We start from the raw sequence: 18,275 nt of genomic DNA on the forward strand, positions 1-18,275 counted from the left end.
CTTAAAAGTTCCAGTTGTTTCAGCTGCCACGCCGGGAGACGGAATCGAACAGGCCAACCTCTGGTATTCGCAAGTGCGGAGTGCATTCCGTTGCAATCAATAGGACGGCCGGCGTTAATTCCCCCACTCCACCCCCCCCCCATTGTTTCACAACCACCCTGCCTCGTTTCTCACGGCATGAAAAATAACAAGTTGCCTTCTCGCTGGAGAATACATCGTGCATGTGGCTTGTGGCGGTGGGGGTGGCGGGGGGGGTGGGAGCAGGGGGGGGGGGAAGGAATGGTCTCAATGTGGAAAACATGATGGGTCTTCATTGCAAATGAGGCCAACAATATAATTGAAAAAAGACTGTTGATCCGGCCGTCAGACAACTCACGCAGAGAATCAGGAATTCGTCCTCGAGGTGAGCTGTGCTGAGTTGCCGTTCACACGTGATGATTCCGGATGTAACCTCCGCGCGAAACATCGAAAAACAGTCGCCAAAATTGTCGCTTGCTTTTTCAACAATCCGTTTTGTAACACACACACACACAGAGAAAAAACCCCGAATCAATTCGCACGTTGGCACTCGTGACCACGTGTCGGTGGTGGAAGGGTTAACAGTTAAAATAATTAATTCGATACCCACACGAATTCTGAATCAATTGCACCGAACTAAGTGAAACACAGTTCAAAAAGTAATCAAAATTGAGTGCCCTCCGTGGCCTCGACAGGCGTACGGCGACGGATGAACTAAAATCCTCACAAAGGCAACAACAAACTCCTAGGCACTGGCACAACAATGTAATTACTCTTTGGTTCTTTCGGTAAAAGTCACGTAGGTAGAAATATAATAAAACAAATCACGACGTTTCGATCGCAACACAAGCAATCCTCATCAGGTGGGACAACCACAGCAACAAAAATGCTGAAGTTCAGCATTTTCTTGCCAAAGAGTATAGATTCCTGCAGTCACGAAAGCTTCAAATCAAGATTGAATAATGCGATTCACGATTCCGTCTCAAAGGCGCTGCCTGACAATGCGACGAAGGCCTCGATGCGGCGAGTCTACACCTTGGCGTCGTTTCATGAAACTTCACCACGCTGGTGGGTGAGAGATGCTACCTGGGCTGGAGCCCACGACAAGTTCAGATGTCACTCGCCTCTTGACGCGAGCCGTGACCCGGAGTCAAACTCACTTGCCCCGGGTTCAGTGGTTTGCACCCGCACCCCAGCCCAAGTGTAGATGGCGGATTGTAAATAATAAGCTGCATATTTGCCAACCTCTCCCCCCCCCACCAACCCAGCCCCCTCTTCGTCTTAGAGTTTGATTCCTGAGCCTTACAGATTATTTTTTTAATGCGATCTGCATGAAATTCCTCTTTTAATTTTAAGATATGTTACGTTAAACTTCTTTCTCGCAACGCACGTAGCCAACCATGCTAATTGCATAGGCAGAGTCATGAGAGGTAGTGGTGTCTTGGGGAGGGCTTGCTTCATCCAGCAGTAGATTTACCAGAGCTTATTATGGTTTGGCCAGCCCTACCCGTGCTGATATATATATTTTTTTTATTACTGCGTATCGATGTTTCTTAACGAATAACAATCGTACCGCCTTCATGCAATTTTAAGATAAAAGTTATTGCGTTCCAGTCTGCAGTAAGAGTGGTTCAAAAAGCCACCGCTTACATCATCGCTAGGTTTGGCAATGATGCACCACAAATTGTTTAGATGATAAGACGCTTTTTGTTCGATTGTATTTTAAAGGAAAAGTTGGGGGTGCGTCTTATAATCCGGTAGGTATGTGCGTGTGTTCGTGTGAGACCAGCATTATATAACTTTTCTTGACACCGGGCACACGTTTTGGGGTGCGTCTTACCTTCCGGAGACGTCTTATAATCCATCCCTCTTCCCAACTTCCTTACCCATTCATCATACTCACTCATCATTAACCACCCATTGTCACTTTCAAAATTGTTAATTTCACGCCTCATCATATTCATGTGCCAATATTCGTCTCATTAACTCATTTCATCACAATGTCACGGTGGCTAGGAGATGTTCACTACCTCGCCTGGTATATAGAAAGTCGTTGGTTCGATCCTGACCCTGACGCCTGCTGCTGTATATTCGGAGTCTGTCTACCCGTGGGCGCGGGGATTTTTTTCTCCGGGTCCTCCGGTTTTCCCCCTCCACATTTAGAATCAACATCGCGCGTTTGGAGTATTTGGCTGCTATACGTCTCCACATAATCGGCCACTTCGTTGAGCTATCATTTGTGGCCAGGTCGCTTCTGAAAAAGAGCTGTTTCGGCCTAGTGGGCCTTACCTGGTAAGATAATAATAGTATAGATTAAAATAGCTTTACTTTTACTGTACAATTGCTAACTCACTGTTCAGCGCCTTGCGCAAGGCGCTATATAAATTAAAGTACGATAAGAAAGTGAAAACATTCACCACGACAATCTTTCCTGGTTCTCTTTTCTTTTAATCCATTCCTTCAGCTCCGTTCACTCCGGACGGACGGACCCGAATTCCCACTGCCAATCACCTCCTCACTCTTAATGGGCTGAACACTCTCACAGCAAACAATAGCGAATGCGTGACGGCTAGAATTAAAAAAAATAATAAAATAAAACACATTTTCGTGTTGCCTCAGCGCCCAACAAAAACAGCTGATGTAGAATGTTAAGCCAGGTGCCACTAATAGGACACGGCCGGGCAAGGGAATTGTCCAACTGCACTGGGATAGGCATCTCTGCCATCACCACTGTTTGTTTAACAATGCGTTTCCTCTCTTATTGATTTCATTAACAGAACGCCGCTGCTGTTGCCACTGACGGCAGCGGTGCAATGGTCTTGCGCGCCGAGACTTGCAAGCGCAGACAGCGGTCTCCGCTTCGATTCCATCCGTGGGGCATTTTTGCCGGTGTTATAAAAAATGATACGTAAAAAATATCAGCATCAGGTTTTATTCTTTCTGGCAATTAAACAGGTGGTGTTAAGATGTTCAGACACTAAATAGATACATTTTGCCAAGGCATTAAGTCTGCATTCACCACACGTACTTGCGGCTGCGCGACCAGAGCTATAATTGCCCTGGTACTTGCATTGTCTTTGTACCGGTGAGAAAAGGTCGCAAAGAAGGCTGATGCCTCTGCTGTAGGCCAATCAAGACAATGCACGCATCATTAACAGGGCGTGTTTGTTTACGTGTTTAATGCAGACTTGATGCCTTGCAAAAGGTATCCATTTGGAGTTTGAACATCTTAACACCACCTGTTTTATTGCAAGAAAGGGTCAAACCGAGTCTAATAATTGTGTTTCATCACATCCGATCGCCCGGCGCGGACCTTCAAACGATGGTGCCAGTACCTTAACCCCCCCCCCCACCGCCCCCATGCACAGTTCATCGACGAGTAAGTCGCATGCGGTGGGAGTAAAGTGTGGCCAGCATGGAAGCGTAGGTTCAGTTCATTTATTAGGTATAGCCCTGTGAGCCATTCGGCTCTTGAATCGGGCTGAAACACTCTATAGACAGAGCAGTGTTCTCCACTCATTTGGGGGGGGGGGATGGGGGGGGGGTGGCACTTTCGCCGATAAGACATCACCAGGGCGTGGGGCCGCCACACCATTGTACACCGTTGGGGTTTGACAGCAGCGCGATAATGACGTGGCGGGGTGTTGTCACGAGGTTGCGGATTGTGCCGGGGGCCCCGTACGCCAGGGGCCGCACTAGAGGCCACCAGGGGCCACCAGGCGCCCGGGATCCTTGCAATGAAGACCGCCGCCGCTCTCTCGAGGGACTCTCTAGACGAGTGGTTCTTCACCTTTACTGTAGCCTTGCACCCACCCACTTTTGGTTCTCAAATGTTATGGGTTTTTTTTCGAATATTAATAAATACATAGGTTTGATGGAACAAAGCAGTCGTACTTACGTGCCCGTACTTAATTTGTGTTTTCGATCATTATTCATTTTCAAAAAAATTACCCCCAGAGAGGGCATCTCGCACCTTCAGGGGCTCGTACACCCCAGGTTAAGAAGACCCACTGCTCGAGACTCTAAAGGGTACCTCTAGAGTCTCAATCTCATACTCAAGACTCTACAGCGACTCCCTGTAGAGGGGACTCTCCAGGGGCCCCCCTCTATTCGATAGCCTACTCCCAGCAGTGGCGTGAGCAAGCAATTTCAGGGCTGCGCCTTTGTCTATGTTTGTTTTGTTTTAAATGACGGTGTGATAACACACGTTCCTTGGCGGCGCTTTGCGGTTGGAAGTCAACGTTGAACGATTAATACTGTGTTGAATATTTCTTTAACGAAACGCTGGTGGTTACTTTGGCTCAGACGATTTCAATACGAGCAGCTCCTCCCCCTTTTCCTGTGGAGAGTGTTTCCATGGGATCACTTGTGGTGTTTTAATTTGCAATGAGAGAACCAACGCGTTTTAAAATGCCACTACAGCTCATATTCTTAGCTCTTTCTTTGTTTTGTATATATTTTATTATTTTATTGTTTCCCTTCAACGTGACTTTATCGAAAGAGCTAAGAATATGAATTACTGCAGTCACGAAAGCTTTAAATCAAAATTTAGCCTCTACAGCTCGTTAATTATTAACGTCACCGACTGCAACTCCAGTGTTATACTGTATTGTGCCCCAACGTCAGTGCTTCCTGCCTTCGCTAGCCCCCACACTGACCAGTGGCGTCAAGTAGAGTCAAATGACCTCCACAATCCCACGCACGCCGCGGGTGAGTCCTCATCCAGCAGTGGATTTACAATTACTTAAATTGCTGTTTGCATGTACGTTTAACGTCTTTCGCACCGTACGTAGCCAACTGGTGGCTTGGAGTACCGAGTTAAGAACAAATAGCAGACTACGTACACCATTGGCCGATTACAGAAGGTGGATGGTGATACCAAATAACTCAATAAAGATGCACACGAATTGTGTTATCTCACCACGGCCCAGAGTCCAACTGGGTACCGATGGGTTCGTTGTCCGGCGCACGAGCCACTGAGCAACCGCAGCTCCGTACCTCCTCGCCATATAAACGTGGAATTTCCGCTCCAGGCTCGGGAACTTCAGTGGAGATGAGCGCCTGCCTGATGCTCATTAAAAGCGCGGGGAGGCTTTTGAGTTCGGTAAATAGAAGCCGAGACCAAGGGGAGATCATTCTGAGAAAACCATTAAAATAACCATCCCATGTAACTATTAACATGTGCTATCTGTTATTCCCTTGTACGAGAGATAATACATCTCACCTGCTTAAATATGAAGATGCAAAGTTTTCGTGCATGCATTTATTTATTAATCAGATGGGAGGGGCCAGGAGTGGTGACACAGTGGTCAGCTATGAATGTAAGTGACCTAAGTTCGATTCCCAGTCTCGGCTGGCATCGTTGGCGGGTGAGAGCGGAACCGGCACTGGGGACCCCCTCGCACCGCACCCCGCCGTCCCCTTCTTTACCAACCCCACACTGACGAGCGTGGTGAAGTATGGTCAAATAACCCCCCGCACCCACTCCATGATCGTCCACCGCAGTTGTGGGAGAACCGTCATCCATCGATGGATTTCGAAAGGTTCGTAAATTATGAATATTAGTATGAAGAGTTGTTTTCATCGGATGCCTGCAAAACACAATACAAACACATAGGGCGTACATTGACATAAAGAGGGCCCCTGCACGCTTCGACAGCTGTGCCATTCAAATGGTTTGCATTGCTCGAGGATGACAAAGGTTTGGCTTTGAAGGCATATCACGTAGCGGAGGCTATAGGGTTAATATAGTGAACTGTGCTGTTGCAGTGGCCACTTGTGATGGACGTATACGCATGTTGAACTTCTTTCGTGGCGTACAAACTAAGCACAAAAAGCCATCCTAAAGAACCGAGTTTTCAATCTGGACGACTTAAAAGTGCACAGCTCCAACGGCTTCCGAATATCGGAGGGAAGAACGTTCCAGACGGCGGCAAAAAGCGCATCCGAAAGCGCGCGATGCGGTGACCGTCTTTGTTCGATGGCGAACCACAAATCCGCTGCGAGGATGACCGGGGTGTTCGCGTGACGGTGGTTTATGCTCCATTGTACAGATAATTGGGTCGTTTAAGCCAATAAAGCGCTTATTTACCAAACAAAGAAGCGGGTGGGAATTCTTAACGACGTGGACACAATGCAGAACAAATTCCTCAGTGGAGCATAGAACAAATTGGTTATTACGTTATTACTAATCACAGCGTCTGTAGTTTAGTCTTAAATCCGGTGGAATGAAAAGTGGCTGACGTGTTTGCGTGTGAGTGTGTTTCCCCATGGGGAGCGGTGGTGCAGCGGTCAGCGCCACGCTGCGCTACGTGCCCGGCGTGCCGAGTTCGCTTCCCGCTCACGGCCAACACCAGTGAGGATTATCTGAACTGATTCTGGGCCTCCCCTAGGTCCACTCGGCCTCAAATGAGTACCCGGTGCGGTGTGTAAACATCGCCACTCGGGAGCTGGCCAATCACCCCCTCGTGTGTCGCTCCGGCCTTCATAGGTGCTGCTCGCTAACGGAACTTTCCCCAACAGCCTTTTTTACACGCAGGCTTATGCGTCCATTATTATGATTCATGGTTGATATTTGGATCCAATCGCGTGAATAAGTAAAATCTGTGTAGTGCGCCCTGCTCCACCCGACACAGCCAATTAACAAAGACTAAATGTGTACGGATTGCTCTCCAAGTCATACATTTGGCACGTTTTGTTCATCACGTGACAACGTTATTATTTGGCTTTGTCGAACCTACCAATAGAAATTGCGAATTGAGGCCTCATTTTCTCTGTCAGGAAACCAATGTTGATTTTCCATGACACAGTGAATTGTTGTATGGATCCTGGATGGCTGATGTTATGTGTTTACCCCATTACCGAAAGCTAATTAATTCATTCATTTCACCAGTTAAGCCCCGCTGAGCTATTTAGCTCTTTTTCAGAAGCGACCTGGCCACAAATGATAGCTCAACGAAGTGACTTCTCAATTGGAAATTTATAGCAGCCAAATACTCTAAACGCGTGTTTCTAAACGTGGCGGGGGAAAACCGGAGGACCCATTAAATGCATGCGACCGTTGAATTTGGTATTTTTGCCTTTTGACATTTCCTCCCCAATTTAATCGCGACTGTGCTATCAGCACCTGGTCTTTAGACGACGTTTCCAACCCTACGCTATTCGGCAACGGCCCACGGAAGCGGATATCACAAAACTACATGGGAAATCCCTCCAACAAGTGATCGACAGTCCGTGCAGCGGAGGAGGAGCGGCACTTCCCACCCACCCTGCATACGAGAGTAATGTTCGTTACTTTGCCAGTCAAACTTCGCACGAATATTTTTGTTACGGACGAAATATAGCCCAAGAAAGTGTAGAACCAAATTAATCGTGATGTTGTTGTTGTTGTGGTGCAGTCATCAGTGACTGGTTTGAGACCATCAACTAACTTCAGCTAACAATCCAGTTTCATCGCAGGCTGCTGGCTCTATGACCAATGAATCAACAACCCAAAACCTCCTCTTAGCTCGCCGGTGCATGTTCTGTTAGCGAGTACCTGCTTAATTCTGGACAACTCAGATACCGGCGGTGGTACAATTGCCCCGTTTCTGGTCCAATTGCCGCACCACAACAATGACAGGCACACAAAATAAGTAACATTTAAACAAACTTTTTTTTTTAAACACGCTTTTATGAAATGTACTATTAGTAATGGCAGAACTCCACGACTCCAGGAAGTGGCCCCGAAGCTTGCCAAAACGTAAGGGGACCGTGGCCAATTACAGACAACGTCAGTTGACCGTGGACAATTAAACCCAAACCGAAACATAACATATACAAAAATAATGTTTAAAAAAATATATATTTTTTTTCATGATAGAATATAGTATTGTCATCAGTATGACATAAGTATACCAAGTTTGGAGTCGATACCACATTGGGAAGTGGGTTAAAATTGAGTTACAATATTTGAGGATACAACGACAACAACAACAGACAGAGTGAGTTAAAAGAAAGCGAGTAATAAGCCACACACACACCATGCGGGCAGCCCTTGTCACTTTCAGCTAACCGCCACGACGGCCTACGCTTTACGCGTGCCCGGGTGTGTGTTCCCGCAGAGTATCTTCCCCAGCGCGTGCAGCGAAACGTCGGACACCGTGCCGGACATCATCGGCAGCACACACTTGCGAGAGAGAGAGAGAGAGAAAACAATCACCAAACCCATTCGCGGCGAAAGACCCGAACAGCATATCTTGTCGCAGGATTGTGGCACGAACGCGAATGCTGTCTTCCCCTTCCACCAGCTCGCCCCCCCCCCCCACTCCACCCCCCCCCCCCCACCTTCTTGCAGCGAAAGGCGTCGCGCATTCGAGCTGCTGCCATTCATTGCAGGCTGGCGATCGGCTCGCACGCCACGTGTCCTCCCCTTCCGAGCGAGTCTCACACACACTCACCCCCCCCCCGCGCGCCCCTCCCCCGCCAAGCGTAAGCCACACAACGCAGCGGGGTCTTCATTTAGAGTCGTTCAGCTTCACCACAAACTCAAACAGTCATCAGCTGCGCCGAATTAGCTCTTGAATCCGGCTCATGCCTCGATTTTTTTTTGCCCTACTCCCCTCCCGTCTCCCTCTCCTTCCCCCCCCCCACCCCTTCCCTCCAAAATAAAATCTTCAAACGACGCCTAGGAGCCTTGCGTGACGACGCGAGAGGGGTTTTTCAAGCCCAGGAGGTTTTTGTGTGTGTGTGTGTGTGTGCGCACCGCCCGGCACATTTCGAGCACACCACGGGCTGGGACCAGATGAGCTTCTCTGGACCTAATGCAACAAAGTTATTGTACCTCGGCATTCATGTTCCACCCACCCCCGCCCGCCCCGCCTCCCCACGTTTCTTGTCAGATGTATGTGTTGGCAAGCGCAACCGCGAACACCGCAGCTCGACTCACTTTCAAGAGTCTATTTATAAATTAAAGCCAGGGCTAACGCATAGCCTGTATACACGGGTGATAGCAAACGGAAGAGGGTGATGTTATATTATAGGACTCCGCTTAGCACAAACCGAGGGTCTATTCACGTTTATTTATTTCTTCACACCGCCAATCGCTTTCGCCGTGAGCTTTAGCGGGTGGAGGGGGGAGGGGGAATCTATGATGCCAAGTTCAAAGTTTAATGGCACCCGATTCTACTTATTTGCGAAATGCCCCAAACCCACTCTGGGCTGCGTGGTTGGCCAGGGTGAGGCAGTAGAGCAAGTGGGGTGATGCGTACCAGGCGAGATGTTAACTACCTCGCCTGGTATGCAGGAGGTTGGTGGATTCGATCCCCGACCCTGACGCATGCTGCTGTATATATCTGGAGTCTGCGTGTCTCTCTCGCCGGGTCCTCCGGATTTTTCCCTCCACATTGAGAATCGACATCACGCGTTTCGAGCATTTGGCTGTTGTTACACATTTTCCACGCGACGAGCCGCTCTGTTGCGCTATCATTTGCGGCCACGTCGCTTCTGAAGAGCTACATGTAAAAAAGGAGTCGTAGTTTATCATTTGCAGAGCTTCAAGCGATATCTCCTCGGCTGTTGTGCGGGATGTTTCCAGGCACGTACGTATATTCTGTAACGTTGAACTTCTTTCGCACCGTGCGGAGCTAATCGGAGGTGTAACGCTGGCTTCCTCCTACCACGTGACAAACGCTCGCTTTCATCATGCCGGGCCAAACGCTCCAAACTGCAGGGCCCTCCTGAAATACATTTATATCCTTGAGACTTAGGTGACGTTTTCCCGCATAAATGAAGGGAATTGCATTCCTACCGTAGGAAGGCACTTCTTCAACGTTACATATGCTCTACCGCACGCTATGTGTACCGCATATGCTTATAAACAAATACATACCCGCTTATTTTCCTGATGTCAACCATCTTCTTTGCGGTATAATGCAATGCGTATGGGGCCGTCCATAAATGACGTCACGCACCTGGGGGGGGGGTCAGACATTTGTGACGATGTGTGACGAGGGGGGGGGGTGTTTGAGAAATATGACGTCACATCAAAATGCTCAACTTTAAATCAATATAGCATTGTTATAACAACATTAATTGTTATAACAACACTCCTACAACATCAGAGCGCAGCGCCACATTAAATACGCACTACAATGACAATAGTTTAAAGCGATTTGAAGCATGTTTTATTTTCAAAATGGAAATATGGTTTTGGGGAGGGGGGGGCAGAGCTATGTCACGTCATATTTGAGGTGGGGGGGGGTCTGACTTTTTGTGACGCCGTGTGACGACGGGGAGGGGGTCAACAATCATCCGATCTCATCTTGACCTCGGAAGGTAAGCAGAGTTGGAGCCTGGAGAGTCCTTGGCTAGTTGAGCAACATGGACAGAAACAGGTGTTATAGGCTGCGGCTGCTGCTGCTGCTGCTGTTGTACTCCACTTCTGTGCTGCCACATCTATCGATACAGGAGCCCCCACTGCCTCCGCCGACCGGTACTGGCCAACGCGGTAGGTTCAAAGAAAATAAAAAAAACTATCTTGCGTGACTTTACCGAAGGACCCGGAGAACCTGAATTCCTGCAGCCACGAAAGCTTTAAGTCGGTGAAGTATGGCCAAATAATCCTCGCGACCGGCAAGGTGTGGGGAGACCAACTGATCCAGCAGTGGATTGGCATGCACATGCGGTATTCATGCTCGAAAACATCAAACATTTCGATTTTTCTGAACCTCACTTGAATTGCAAACTTGTACCACATGACACAAACACACGCGCGCACACGCTTCAGACTGATTGCGCAGGTGTTTCGTTGAATAACTTGGCAGCCTGTAGCATCAACACTGACCACTCATTTTATTAGGCCTCCGCGCGCGCGAGATAATGGAGCAAAATCCCACCCATGCGTGCGCATACCTGCAGAGTGTTGGATTTCACGTGCGTGGCTGTTATGGATTAAACGGCGGAATGGCGGAGGAAGGAGGTAAGTCTCCTATCGACCATCAGTGGACATCCCTCTGCGCATCTGCGTAATTTTGCCATCATCGCCACCGCCAGCATCACCGTTAGCCACCACGATCGCCGTTACCATTTATGAAGCATTTACATTCCAACGGACAAATTCCAAAGCGCATTTCGCGGACCGCGCACGACATACAGGTGCGCACTTTGTGACAGGGGTAAAGGCGCGGCCCTGCTATTGCGCGCTCACCGCACTGCTTGCGAAAGAAGCTTCCGCTCGAGGGAGTGCCAGAGAGCACTTCAATAAGGGTTGTAGGCTCATGGCCAGACGTCTTGGAACACGTGTGAGTACCCACACTTTACCCCACCACGCACACCTTCAATAAGGTATTTATGCTCCTGGCCAGACGTCTTGGAACACGTGTGAGTAATCACACATGACCCCACCACGCACACCTTCAATAAGGTATTCATGCTACTGGCCAGATATCTTGGGACCGGTGTGAGTACTCACACTTTACCCCACCACACGCAACCTGCCGAACGACTTTCTACGAAGTGTCCATATTTATATATTTGTTTTTATAGCTGGATTGGACAGAGACGGGTTATGTATGAAAAAAAAAAAACTTGCCGTCATTTGGTAATTATCGATGAAACATTACGAGTTACGCAGTGAAATCCCGAGCAGGGGACGAAGGGCCGATTCGGTTCGGTCGCTGCTCTGCGTCGTGGTCATCGCTAGACTACGCGAAGCGCCACACACGCATCGGGGATCCCTGGGCGCGCGCGAAGACCACCCCCCCCCCCTCCTCCTCCTCCGGCTCGTCCACATCGACAACGAGTCGACATCGCCTCCGTTTCCAACGGAGCTCATGCCCAAGGAAGACCATTGCCTCGCTACGAGCGCGCGCAGAAGGCGCTCTAAGGATTGCGGGAAAATCTACGGAGACAGACAAATGTGTGGGTGAAAAAATATATAGAAGAAGAAGGAGGAGGAGGAGGAGAACGTTAATGATGTCCACGACCAGCGCGAGGCTGTCACGGGTCTGCAGCCAGAGAATTGAAAACAAATATCCGCTGTAGTGCGTTACTCACGGCATTTGCCGGCGAGCGTTAGTCCGTGAGTCGAGCGCCAATGTAATGAAGCAAAGGTGGCCCTCGTTTAATTTTTTTCCCCCTTTGCTAATGCGTTAAAACCCAAAACACACCACCGTCGTTTTCTCTCTTCCACACGATGAACGCACACAAACACACGAGCGGAGAGAGAGAGAGAGTGCGGCCATGCCTCGTTTAAAATAACAGCGCCGTTTCCCCCCATCGGATTAAGGCAAGGCGGATTGGTGAGTCCGTGAGTCGTAAATGTGCACACGTGCGCAAATACAGAGGGGCACGCACACACACATACACAAAGATAAAGATTCCCCGTGTAGGCTGAACAGACTGTTGGGGCAAGTGCTGCTATCGAGCAGCACCCATGAAAGCTGGAACGGCACACGAGGGCGTGGGTGGCCAAGACCACGCCCGGCCGCCTTTGTCTCCCCAGTGGCGATGTTTACACACCGCACCAGGTACTCATTTTAAGCTGAGTCGACATTGGCAAGACCCAGACCCGTTCAGATAATCGTCACTGGTGTCGGGTCCTGAACTGGAATCTAAAATCGGGTCGGCGGGTTCGTAGCTCAGCGCGGTAACGTCTGCGCCACCGCTCCCCATGGCACACTATGCCCGGAGGACAGCACGCACAGACACACTCCCCTTCGGAGCCGAGATTGCGCAAAGCCTTGCAGTTGTTTAACAGTGCAACAGCCACATGCATACATCGATTAAACAACCCTGCGTTTCTGTAAACGGCGAGATGGCATTGCCATTCCTCCTCGAAGACACTGTCTTTAGCCATCAACCGCGTGGGAACAGCAACAACAGGACGATGCGCACACCTCCTCCCTGATTCATTCCTAGGGTAAGACGAATATGGGAGGGGGGGGGGGAGTCCCGGGCCCCGCGCTTTGGGGGACACCATGCTTCGACGTCACAGTGTCAGATGTAATACTTCCGGTTTAATGTTGATTTGAAGCTTTCGTGACTGCAGGAATCCATATTCTTTGTTTCTTTCGGTAAAGTCACGTAGGTAGAACAAATAATAGATCGTGCTGCGATCGAAACATCGTGAACTATTATTTTTTTCTACCTACGTGACTTTACCGAAAGAACCAAAGGTTTAGTTTGAAGGCGTCGCGGGGGCACCACACAGCGTGATTTTCCACGTGCCCCGAACACCCCACCGCCCACTATGAACGGCCCTGCCTCCTCAATAAAATACGTAGTGACATTGAATGAGTCACTGTCGCGCGTGCTGCTGGGAGATTGGTAGGCAATGGAATGAGGGGCAGCAGCCCGTTCTACCAGTTGGACACGTGGGCTAGGCACGGAGCCTTCTGGGGGATCCAGAGGGGTGAGGCGGCGGAGGGCGGAGCCTGGCCACGCTGGGCAGGATTAAAGGCGAGCTCCGACTCACAGTCTGGGCTGCTGCCATCTGGAGTGGAACTCGTCGTGCAATCGTCGTTGTGATCTTCGCCCTCTTCAAGCTGTGGGTCTGGCAGCGAGTTGGCTGTCCCGACCCGGTAGGTGGATATCCCCTAAAGGCTGTGAAGGCCGGAATAAAAGAGAAAGAGAGAGAGAGAGAGTGCATCCTACTCGTGTCTGTGAATTAGTACACTACAAATGTGAAGATAAAGACACCGGCCACAGTAGTGCGACTGTGGCCATGCAACCCAAACTATGGACCACGTGGTAAACCATTGGAGTCCTAGCTCTGTGCAGCAAAACTATACACAAACTCTTTAACTCCTGAAGCCCTCTCGTCGTGGTTGGCAGACCTCGACATTGGCATCTCGCTCCTGAGCGTATTTGCCATACGAAAGAATAACATAGACTTGAAGCCTTTGAAACGCATCGTAAACATGAATGAGTTAAGCGATTAACATGATGTAGATGTAACTAAATTCCCTCGTGCAAATAAAGAAATAAAGATTCGACGGCTTTAACCAGAATAAATTAATCAAAATTGATTTCTCTCTGTTATTTTTCAATGTACCGTCCAACATGAGTTACATGTGTTGTGTAGTGTAATTGATATTTGAATAGGGTTTACAAGTGTAGAACAGAGCCGCGTCTATTTGATGTTGGGAAGGAGTTGCAGGAAATGGCCCAACTGAACTGATGTTCGATTCCCCGCCACTGCTGACATCAGTGGCCACTAGTGTCTGAAATCGCGCATGAGAAACCCCCCATTCACTAACGCGCCGGGTGAAATATGGTCAAACCACCCTCTCCTCGTGACCAACAACACGCTAGGGGAGTCCTCCTTGACACAAAAGTGGTGGAAATCGACAACGCGGGCTGGAATTAATCGTTAATGATATTCGACGAAAACCCCTTGACGAATACGATGTTTTATTTTTATTTTTAATCTGCTGCTTCGCATTCACGAAGTGCGCCCTGCATTGGCCACGCGCAACGCAGCGCACGTGCGACGTCACAGGGTTGCTCTACGACGTCACGGAGGAGCGCAGCGTTACACGCGACGTCACAAAGCACAGCGCGAGCTCCAAGCGTCAAAGCGTGCGCTGAGCAAGAAGCGACGCCGCCCAGACGTTCTTGGAGGTAGTTACGGGCCAGAAGTAGTCACCGCTCGACTTGTCGATGTCCAACTCAGCGCTGCAACGCGGTGTATCGCTGAAAACCCTCGAGTCGACCGCCAACAGCCTGGCTGCTGCTGCTGTCACACATCCCTCCCGCACCGATTCCGCCGCAAGGCCTTCCGGGAAGTCCATGCGAATCGAGGCAAACAGTCGCCACTCACCGTTCGTCAGGAGCTCGGCAACGTGGCTCGTCGTCGCTTGAAGTCACGCACGTCTTTCCGGACCCACGCGCTTAACCTCAAAACGACGCGAATTTTCAACCCCGACGAAGCTTCGAGAATGGAACCGAGTTCGAAAGAACTCGCAAACACACACCTCGTTGTGAACGACCCAACGCAGAAGATCCCTGGTCTATATATTTATTTATTTATTTATTTCCCACGGAGCTCATGGTCCACCCGAAATCGTATCCGCACAAAGAATGGCAGATGCGGATACCTGATGCACGAATGGAAAAATGAAAACTCTTGCGGCGTGCGACTGTGGTCATCCAGGACAGAGGCCGTACAGCGCACAGCGACGCAATGCACCCCGATCCACAGATACATCACAGCGAGACACTTCGCTGCTCCTCACACGGTTTGCCTGGCTTAACACACCCGAATGTGAAATTGTAGTCGATGCGCAGCATCTGCACACCACGCCATACGAAAGAACATGAAGACAATGAAGGAGCAGCAGCAGCAGGAGCAGGAGCAGCAGGACATTCCCCTTTAAATCATCGCTGCACTTCCAAGTTCAGCAACGAGCGGTCGCTTTGACAGCGCTTGGCGAGTCACCCGCCCGGCGCAGGCGCACGGACTCTGACGCCAATTCACCGATGCTCACCCATTGTGTGGTGCCCGCCCAGCTGACGCCGCCTTTGTGTTGTAAGGGTGGGCACGCTCGATTAAAAAAAAAATATATATCTCTCTCCGGGTCTCTGTCTACCGCAGAAGTATTCAATAGGGGGGGGGGGGGGAGTTGGGGGGTTCACCACCACGTGTGGTGGGGTAAAGTTTGGGTACTCCCGACCTGGCCGGCGTGAGTGAGTCGGCCAAATGCCCTCTCGTATTGGTGCTTGAGCTCTCACTATCCAGCAGTGGATAGTGCATGGCTGATCACGAGGATGACTCCGGTTTCATCCCCACGTGAAGCCAAACGCTCATTAATGGAATTGGCCCAACATTCCAAACAAATGCAGCGACCCTCTGGAAACCCCCCCTTCCCCCCCCCCCCCACAAAGAACAATCTAGGTACCTGACGGTATTATTAATCGCGAAAGCATGAGTGTTTGTCATAGGCTACTACGGAATATGGGCGTTTTGGGCTCTCATGAGGTATTCGTGTGCACGCAGGCATTGTGTTATTGTTGCCAATACCAGGCAGCACGCGCACACACACGTGCGGTGCCCGTTAATGCCAAAAGTGCTCAGCTGACATCGCCCGAGCAACGACGAATGCGGCATGAGAGTTGCTGAATCCCTGGCGCTGCGTAAGCTGTGCAAAGAGCGCCCTCTGCTTGTCCGCCAGGAGTGGTTACAACGAGATGGAGCGGTTACAATGGGATCGGGACTCGTGGATGGAAAGAATAAAAGTTAACTTTTTTTTACACGGGGAGATCCGTGGTGCGTGAGCACATCAGCAGAGTTTTGCGGTCTCTCTCTCTTTCTCTCCCCGTGGTCGCGTGGATTTGTCTCCGGGTACTCCGTTCTTTTCCTTCCACGTTTAGAATCAGCATCACGCGTTTAGAGTATTTGGCTGCGATGCATTTCCACGTGACGAGCCACTACGATGAGCAATCATTTGTGGCCAAGCCGCTTCTGAAGAAGAGCTGTAGAGCTCAGTGGGTCTAGCCAGGTAAAATAAAAAAATAGTTTACATGTAGTTTTACATAGTTCAAGACCCATAGCCACAATAATGCATGCTATTGATTTTTGTTTGTGTTGAACGGAGGGGGGGGGGGGGAGTCGTTTAGACAGAGTGCACTTGCCAATAACCAAACTCTTCTGATGCCAAAACCCGACTCTGCTGATGAGAGCCAGAAGGCCGAAAACGGTTTTTTTAGACTAAACAGTATGAACAAATGCTGCTGGACTAACTAACATTGGTCTGGAAATCCAAAGCGGTTTCCAGAGCAATGTTAGATGGACTAATCTATATTTTATTAGTTACTAGCTTTACTACCCGGCTTCGCCCGAGACTTGGATTATTGTCTTGCATTAATACAGCGCCAACGCGGAGAGTGGGGGGGGGGGATGCGTGACGTCAGCAGACACACTGCCTGACGCTGCGCATGCGAGTGATATCACAGATGTGACGTCACCGCTCACTTGCCGTGCAAATACAAAAGTATATTTTTATACTTTTTGCATTGTGTAATCTGGAAGCTACTCACATGCCAAATTTCAAGTTTGTCGCTAAACATTTCGAACGGACACACAAATTCACAAATTTCAATTTTATACATATATACATGTAGAAACACAGAAGAAGGACTGCTTATATATTTATATAGTTGATTAGCCACGCAATAATGGCTCCCGTTAGCCCGTAGAGCTTACAACCCAGCAAATGTGTATAATTGCGCCCGGTGCACCAATAAAGGCAGCAAATTTGCCAGTGCATTGCGCGGTAACCCTTTGCCGACGCCCTCGCCCCACGCGGTCTTTTATTGACGCGATTTGGCACCGCATAGCTTATCTGAACCAGGGGGGGCAGACAAACACGTGCCTCATCTGTCTACCGAACCGTCCGTAGTAGTCACTTAGCGACACGCAAAGACAAAGATTCCCCATCCGCCTGCGTTGCTGTTAGCGAGCCCCCATGACGGCTTGTGCTTAATGTTACGTTGAGCTTTTTGTCGCACCGTACGTAGTCAAACACCATGCCCGGCCGCCTTTGTCTCCCTCATTGCTCATGTTTTATACACACCGCACCAGGTACTCGATCCCAGGACCGGTTCAGATATTCGCTGTCACTGATGTTGGCCATGGGCATGAATCGAAATCTGGTCGCCGGGTTTGTAGCGCAGTGTGCTCACCATTTGTGCAACCTCTCCCACATGCCACGCACACGTACACGTACGCCGATACGTCTGTGTCATATTTATATTATACTAGCTTTACTACCCGGCTTCGCCCGGGACTTGGATTCACCACGCCCGGCCGCCTTTGTCCCCCCAGTGGCGATGTTCACACACCACACGAGTTACTCGTTTGAGGCTGACTTGACCTAGGGGAGGCCCAGCAAATAACGTCACCAGTGGGTGGCCGTGAGCGGGAATCGAACTCGGGTCGCCGGGTTCGTAGCGCAGCGCAGCGTGCTAACCACAACACTACCGCTCCCCCCACCCCCCCACACGCGCGCGTGTGTGTCCATTGGTACACGTACACGCGCGTGCAGCAGGGTTGCGTTCGGCAGTAAACGACTGAAATAATAAAGCAACGCTGCGCGAAGAACGCCTTAGACCTGCAACACATTTGTGTGGGTTGGGGGGGGGGGTATGACATCAGCAGGCACACTGCGTAACGCTTCCGCATGCGCGGGTGATATGACAGATGTGACGTCACAGCTCACTTGCCGTGCAAAATACATTCAAATTTTAAGTTTATTGCATGTCGGGAAGTATGCTAAACA

Source organism: Petromyzon marinus, chromosome 29, assembly GCF_048934315.1.
Source record: "Petromyzon marinus isolate PM22_M1 ecotype Great Lakes invasive population chromosome 29, UKy_Petmar_22M1.pri1.0, whole genome shotgun sequence".
Classification (NCBI taxonomy): Eukaryota; Metazoa; Chordata; class Hyperoartia; order Petromyzontiformes; family Petromyzontidae; genus Petromyzon; species Petromyzon marinus.